At 56.5% G+C, this 8,124-nt stretch overlaps 2 non-coding genes across 2 annotated transcripts; one reads left to right on the forward strand and one right to left on the reverse strand.

The window, feature by feature from the left end:
• Window positions 1-249: 249 nt before the first annotated feature.
• LOC139053846 (small subunit ribosomal RNA) lies at window positions 250-2,064 on the reverse strand. The gene has a single exon (XR_011510829.1). It is a non-coding gene; the product is annotated as a small subunit ribosomal RNA (ribosomal RNA).
• Window positions 2,065-6,928: 4,864 nt separating this feature from the next.
• LOC139053843 (U2 spliceosomal RNA) lies at window positions 6,929-7,120 on the forward strand. The gene has a single exon (XR_011510826.1). It is a non-coding gene; the product is annotated as a U2 spliceosomal RNA (small nuclear RNA).
• The last annotated feature ends 1,004 nt before the right edge of the window (window positions 7,121-8,124 follow it).

Genomic DNA, 8,124 nt, shown 5'->3' on the forward strand with positions numbered 1-8,124 from the left:
ACAGTGTGCGTTACGCCGTTTCTACCCGCGGGCGCGGCCAAGCCAACCGTCCAAGGTTGCAGCCGGCGTCCACTGGGCGCAACAAATTTGGCACGGGGCGCCCTTCGAAATTCGGGCAATCCCCGGCATGTTCGGGTATAGCCGTCCCCGCGTCCAAGCGGGGCCAGCGGCGGAAAGCGTCGGGCGCAGCGAGCTGCTTCACCCACACGGGGTAGAAACAATGGCGCTCGTCACCCTCGAACAATCCGGTAATGATCCTTCCGCAGGTTCACCTACGGAAACCTTGTTACGACTTTTACTTCCTCTAAATGATCAAGTTTGGTCATCTTTCCAACAGACCGGCGCAACCGAAAGGCCGCGCCGGACATCGGTCCGAAGACCTCACTAAATCATTCAATCGGTAGTAGCGACGGGCGGTGTGTACAAAGGGCAGGGACGTAATCAACGCGAGCTTATGACTCGCGCTTACTGGGAATTCCTCGTTCAAGGGGAACAATTGCAAGCCCCTATCCCAATCACGAAAGAAGTTCCACGGGTTACCCAGTCTTTTCAGACAGGGATAAAGACACGCTGCTTCCTTCAGTGTAGCGCGCGTGCGGCCCCGGACATCTAAGGGCATCACAGACCTGTTATTGCTCTGTTTCGTGCGGCTAGGAGCCGCTTGTCCCTCTAAGAAGGTTGTAAGGTGCTGGGAACCCCGCACCTATTTAATAGGCTAGAGTCTCGTTCGTTATCGGAATTAACCAGACAAATCGCTCCACCAACTAAGAACGGCCATGCACCACCATCCACCGAATCAAGAAAGAGCTCTCAATCTGTCAATCCTCCCAGTGTCCGGGCCGGGTAAGTTTTCCCGTGTTGAGTCAAATTAAGCCGCAGGCTCCACTCCTGGTGGTGCCCTTCCGTCAATTCCTTTAAGTTTCAGCTTTGCAACCATACTTCCCCCGGAACCCAAACACTTTGGTTTCCCGGAAGCTGCCCGCCGAGTCATTTGAGTAACTCAGGCGGATCGCTGGTTGGCATCGTTTATGGTCAGAACTAGGGCGGTATCTGATCGCCTTCGAACCTCTGACTTTCGTTCTTGATCAAAGAAAACATTCTTGGCAAATGCTTTCGCAGTAGTTCGTCTTGCGACGGTCCAAGAATTTCACCTCTAGCGCCGCAATACGAATGCCCCCGTCTGTCCCTCTTAATCATTACCTCGTATTCCAAAAACCAACAGAACAGAAACGAGGTCTTGTTCTATTATTCCATGCAAGTTTATTCAGGCGACTCGCCTGCGTTGAGCACTCTAATTTTTTCAAAGTAAAAGCACCGGCCTTCTCGAGGCACACAATGAAGTGCACCAAGAAAGGACCGGCATGATGTTCAGTCCGAGCCGTCGCATCGGGTAGATGCACTACTCGTCTGGAACTGAGATCCAACTACGAGCTTTTTAACCGCAGCAGCTTTAGTATACGCTATTGGAGCTGGAATTACCGCGGCTGCTGGCACCAGACTTGCCCTCCAATTGATCCTCGTTAAAGGATTTAGAGTGTACTCATTTCAATTACGGGGCCTCAAAAGAGTCCCGTATTGTTATTTTTCGTCACTACCTCCCCGTGCCGGGAGTGGGTAATTTGCGCGCCTGCTGCCTTCCTTGGATGTGGTAGCCGTTTCTCAGGCTCCCTCTCCGGAATCGAACCCTGATTCTCCGTTACCCGTAACAACCATGGTAAGCAAGTAACCTACCATCGAAAGTTGATAAGGCAGACACTTGAAAGAAACGTCGCCGGCTCGTGGCCATGCGATCAGCACAAAGTTATCCAGAGTCACCACACAATACGGGCCGAAACCCGATCGATCTTGGTCTAATAAAAGCACCCGTCGCCCAAAGGGCTTCAGGCTCACTGCATGTATTAGCTCTAGAATTGCCACAGTTATCCAAGTAGGAAGAAACGATCTAAGGAACCATAACTGATTTAATGAGCCATTCGCGGTTTCGCCTTATTTCGGCATGTACTTAGACATGCATGGCTTAATCTTTGAGACAAGCATATGATTACTGGCAGGATCAACCAGGTAATCGTTCAACTGCGCGTCCCGCCTGTCAAGCAGGCCGGACGCCGTTTTTGCGATGCCGAGGCCACCTTCAGGCGCCCCAGCACGCTTCGTTCTTGCAAAGAGTAGCACTTTGCACAGTCCGAGACGACGGCGTTCGAGCTCGCTACGGCGCCCTCCCCGAAGGGCCGGGTATCGCCACGCGGCAAGAAGCACGCAACATTCTCGATAGACTGGTTGTGTCGACTCGATCACGGCTTGCGGTTTCTCTTGAGCCCGCAGCACAGGTGGACCGACCGACACTTGCAACGTAGCCGAGACGGCAAAGCCGCCAGGCGACGGGTCACGCCCGCGCCTTCGGCGCTTTCGCATTTGACTCGTCCGAGGACGATGCGGAACACAACTCGATATCGTGGAGAAAGCGTCGTCCGACAACCAGCCCCTAACGCATCAAGCGGATGAGGCTGCAGACGTCAGCTGTGGGATCCACGGGAGCGATACCGGGGACACGCTTGACGGGCACGAAGCCCGCCGCATATCAAACACCCAGGTCGCTTTTGGGGGCGACTGCTCTCTGGGACCCCCATATAATAGCAGCGATAAGTTCCCAAATCTCCATGGGGCCGTACTCGTGCCACTTTCGACGAGCGTTTGGCGAAAATCGTGCCGCCTCGCAGCGCCGCGAGCGAGATGGAAAGCTTACGTCGGCAGCGCAATGCCGAAGTCGTGAAAGCGCAGCGCGTCGACCGAATGCGCGAACGGCAATCTCTCGCCTATGGACAGCGCGGTTTCCAGAACAATCGCCTTTCTGTGCCCCTACGGGGCCGCACGCTAGCGCGGCCCTTTCGCCGTTTCCGAGCACGAGTGCGACCGGCGCGGGCGGCGTGCTCGACACCCCGGCTGACGCCGTTTCGGACTTTGTCTCTTCGCGCGCTCGCGCCAACGCCGCGGCAAAACGACGACCTCTGCGCGGTTCTTTCCCGGTTCCCGGCGTGCTATAGTGCAGCCAGCCGGACGGTGGCGACGACTCAGTCGCGGCCGTGCGGTGGCTTGTACGCCAAAGTTGCGTGACGGGCGTCGAGCTCCCGCCGCGGCCCGGCTCAGGTGGTTTCGGACTTCTGTCTCTTCCGAGCGCTCGCGTCGTCGTGGGCACGATTCTCGAGTGCGGAGCGGTGCGCGGACACCACCACGAACACGCGCAAGCCGAAAACGGCACTACGGTACAACGTCGGCCAGGGCGGTACGGCCCCCTTATATGAGCAGCGATAAGTGACCAGATCTCCACGGGGCCGTACTCGTGCGACAAGGCGGCGTACTGCGCCGAGCCGAGCGCCAATATTTGGCCTTGGCACGGCCGATTTGAGCTCTCGCGATCGCCGCGGTACCGCCGCTCACCGATTCAAGGCACGCTAGCGCGGCCCCTTCGCCATTTTTCGAGTAAGAGTGCGAAAAGCGCGCGCGGCGTGCTCGTCGCCCCGGCTGACGTAGTCTCGGACTTAGTCTCGCTCACGCCGCCCCGGCTGACGTCGTCTCGGACTTAGTCGCGCTCACACCGCCCCGGCTCACGTGGTTTCGGACTTCCGTCTCTTCCGAGCGCTCGCGTCGTCGTGGGCACGATTCTCGAGTGCGGAGCGGTGCGCGGACACCACCACGAACACGCGCAAGCCGAAAATGGCACTACGGTACAACGTCGGCCAGGGCGGTACGGCCCCCTTATATGAGCAGCGATAAGTGACCAGATCTCCACGGGGCCGTACTCGTGCGACAAGGCGGCGTACTGCGCCGAGCCGAGCGCCAATATTTGGCCTTGGCACGGCCGATTTGAGCTCTCGCGATCGCCGCGGTACCGCCGCTCACCGATTCAAGGCACGCTAGCGCGGCCCCTTCGCCATTTTTCGAGTAAGAGTGCGAAAAGCGCGCGCGGCGTGCTCGTCGCCCCGGCTGACGTAGTCTCGGACTTAGTCTCGCTCACGCCGCCCCGGCTGACGTCGTCTCGGACTTAGTCGCGCTCACACCGCCCCGGCTCACGTGGTTTCGGACTTTCGTCTCTTCCGAGCGCTCGCGTCGTCGTGGGCACGATTCTCGAGTGCGGAGCGGTGCGCGGACACCACCACGAACACGCGCAAGCCGAAAACGGCACTACGGTACAACGTCGGCCAGGGCGGTACGGCCCCTTATAAGAGCAGCGATAAGTGACCAGACCTCCACGGGGCCGTACTCGTGCGACAAGGCGGCGTACTGCGCCGAGCCGAGCGCCAATATTTGGCTTTGGCACGGCCGATTTGAGCTCTCGCGATCGCCGCGGTACCGCCGCTCACCGATTCAAGGCACGCTAGCGCGGCCCCTTCGCCATTTTTCGAGTAAGAGTGGGAAAAGCGCGCGCGGCGTGCTCGACGCCCCGGCTGACGTCGTCTCGGACTTGGTCGACGCCCCGGCTGACGTAGTCTCGGACTTAGTCTCGCTCACGCCGCCCCGGCTGACGTCGTCTCGGACTTAGTCGCGCTCACACCGCCCCGGCTCACGTGGTTTCGGACTTTCGTCTCTTCCGAGCGCTCGCGTCGTCGTGGGCACGATTCTCGAGTGCGGAGCGGTGCGCGGACACCACCACGAACACGCGCAAGCCGAAAACGGCACTACGGTACAACGTCGGCCAGGGCGGTACGGCCCCTTATAAGAGCAGCGATAAGTGACCAGACCTCCACGGGGCCGTACTCGTGCGACAAGGCGGCGTACTGCGCCGAGCCGAGCGCCAATATTTGGCTTTGGCACGGCCGATTTGAGCTCTCGCGATCGCCGCGGTACCGCCGCTCACCGATTCAAGGCACGCTAGCGCGGCCCCTTCGCCATTTTTCGAGTAAGAGTGGGAAAAGCGCGCGCGGCGTGCTCGACGCCCCGGCTGACGTCGTCTCGGACTTGGTCGACGCCCCGGCTGACGTAGTCTCGGACTTGGTCTCGCTCACGCCGCCCCGGCTGACGTAGTCTCGGACTTGGTCTCGCTCACGCCGCCCCGGCTGACGTCGTCTCGGACTTAGTCGCGCTCACACCGCCCCGGCTCACGTGGCTTCGGACTTGGTCTCTTCGAGCGCTCGCAGCCAGGTCGGGGCCGACGCCGACGTCTGCGTGGGGCTTCAACGATTCCCGGCGCGACGCAATGCAACTGCGCGCAGGATGCCAGCGACTCCGCCGTGGCCGTGCGGCGGTGTACACGCAGAAGTTTCGTGAAGGGGTATCGAGCTCCCGCCGCCCCGGCGGACGTGGTTTCGGACTTTAGCGCTCGCAGCGATCTCGCGGCGATCGCTGACGTCTGCGCGGTTTCAGGTGTGCTACGATGCAGCAGTCTGCCGCACGACAATTTACGGAAGCGAGTGCATTCCGCCCCGGCGGACGCGGCAGCGGACTTTGTGCCTGCGGGAGTGCTCTTGTTGCTGTAAAATTTGAACGGGTGCAGCTGCGCGAAGCAAGTGTACACATTTTCTCTCTCTCTCTCTCTCTCTCTGCCTCTGAGGCGACTGTAATTTTAATTTAAATGCAATTGGAGGCGGGAGCAACCTGATGAGAGTAGGCGGACTTCGGCACACCTTGTAGTTTAGAAATTGTTTTCAAGCTTTGAGGACATACACAATCGCGCCATCTGCTTTCCCCGTCTCTTTGGCACTTCATAGTGTGTGCAGCATGCTCTGCATTCCAAAGAAACGCGCCTGTTTCTCCCCCTCTCTCACGTTCTTCTTGTCTTTCTTGCTGCTCTTGTGAGAAGTTGCTATGCTCTTTACTCGCTGTAAAATAGAATGCTTGCGCGAGCCAACAACTTGCGTGTCTTTCTTTTTTTTTGTTGTTGTTGTTTTTTTCTCTCTTCCCAAGACGTTTCTGCCATTATTCACTAGCTCTCGTTCTTAGTATGCAACGGAGCGTTAGCTCGCGCCATCTACCTTTCTTTCTGTATGGCGAAGGCCGTAGGTTTTCCTAGTTCCGCACACAGATGGCGCGGATGCGTTTTCGCGCCAGTTTCGAACGACCTCGCTGTACACATGTTTCTCATTTAAAAGTTTCAAAGGGGCTTGCGAAAGGGCGTGGTCCTTTTTTCTTGCGCAAGGCTGAGCTTTCCAGCTGTGCTTAAGCTATGCTAGCATGTGTGCGTATGTGTGTGTGTGTGTGTGTGTGTGTGTGTGTGTGTGTGTGCGTGCGCGCGCGCGCGTGCGTGCGCGTGCATATGTGTGCGTGTGTGTGTATACACGCACACGGTAAAGATGATGGGGTAGCGCTATTTCTTTCTTTCTTTCTTTCTTTTTTAACAACACCTGTGCTCCACATGGCGATCTTCCTGCCCTCTATGTTTCCGGTTGGAAGGAGTGCGCAGCCTTTTCTATATTTATTTATTTTTTTTTTTTCATTCTCTTTCATTCGTACATGAGGCGCGCTACCTAATTCTAGCGGTCGAATCGACACGTTGCAATCCGTCCCGGCCTGTGCCGTATGAAAACTTTCAGTGGGCCTTGCGGTAAATAAAAGGAAATGAGGGAAATGCGCGTAGTGTATTACACTTGCGCACGGGCTTGAAACGAAGGCCTCAAAGAAAGCCGCCTTGAGCGGTCGCATTCAGACGGAAGTAAGCATTCCCCTTGCGCGTGTTTTCCGCTCGCCTGTTCCGTTTTCTACGAGGTTGCCTTCGTTGGTTTTGCCTTGCGAACAAGCTTGCGCTCGGGTCTCGTTTCTACGCGACGGCGTTTCGTTAACAGTGAAAGACTGAGGCGTCGCGAGTTGATTCGCGAGATAGAGAGCATAGAGTCTCTAGACGGGCTGGGTTTTATAAGATTGCCCACGCTGTTGCTGAGGTTACCAATGTCGCCAGGGCACCCACAAGGCAGTGGTACAATGGAGTGAAGTGAAAGACATCGCTTCTCGGCCTTTTGGCTAAGATCAAAGTGTAGTATCTGTTCTTATCAGCTTAATATCTGATACGGGTTCTATATGGACCCACGATATTAAACCTATTTTTGGAAGTTGGCGGAGTGCTTGAAGCCTGCTTCACCTCCGCCGCAGGTCGGCCCGGTATTGCACTACCTCCGGGATCGGCCCCCGCTCACTTAGGTGAGACTTCATTCAATCAAAATGAAGAACACAAGCTCGAAGCGAGCACTCACGTGACACGCACCATTCCCATACTATACGCAACGATGCCGGTGTTTCTGAACGATTGTCTGCTGTAATGAGCCACTTGGGGGGGGGGGGGGGGGAAGGGTGATTAGCCGTGGGTTTTGCAATCAATGTAAGTCCCACTCAAAGCCAACACTGCATTTTGGAGTTCACTATCGCTTTGATCCGTAAACGACAGCAAGCTCGCCCTGCGAAAATCCGCTGCCCTAGTGGAAGAAAGGTTCCCTATGAAACAAAAATGGAGTGCCCGATTTCCGGCAACATTTTCGCTGCAGTGGGACCGAGCGCCTCGAAAACAAACTTGTCGTATGGCCAAGTGTGGCGAAATATATTCAAGGGTTCAGAGGTGCCTCAGCTTTCCAACCTGTATGTTATGAATACCTGTTGCTACCTTTTCGTCATCATCATCCTGCTGGCTACGACCACTGCAGGGCAAAGACCTCTCCCATTATTCTCCAAGCACCCCGGTCACGTGTAAGCCCGGTCACGGTCGCCGTCTAGTGCCTGCGCCCTTCCTAATCTAATCTGCCCTCCTAAATTTCCGCCACCCCGTGCTACGCTTCCCTTCTCTTGGAATTCAGTCGGTAACCCTTAATTGATGATCTTCCCCCCACATTGCATGCCCTGCGCACGCCCATTTCTTTTTCTTGGTTTAAACTAAGGTGTCATTAGCTCGCGTTTGTTCGCTCACCCCCCGAATCTGCTCTATTCTTATCCCCCGTAGCGCTACACCCATCATTCTTCTTTCCAAAGCTCGTCGCGTCGCCCTCAGTTACCCTTCGGTAATCCTTAAGGTCCTTCGTTGCGGCACTCGCGGCATCTTTCTCATTTAAATAAGGCTATTTCGTTCAGTTTTGGGGGAAAACTCAATGAGCTAGGCGCGATTGTGTCCCCGGCGCCGCTCTCAACAAGATGGCGGCGCCCAGGCTTTTT

Source organism: Dermacentor albipictus, unplaced genomic scaffold (assembly GCF_038994185.2).
Source record: "Dermacentor albipictus isolate Rhodes 1998 colony unplaced genomic scaffold, USDA_Dalb.pri_finalv2 scaffold_259, whole genome shotgun sequence".
In the NCBI taxonomy this organism is placed as follows: Eukaryota; Metazoa; Arthropoda; class Arachnida; order Ixodida; family Ixodidae; genus Dermacentor; species Dermacentor albipictus.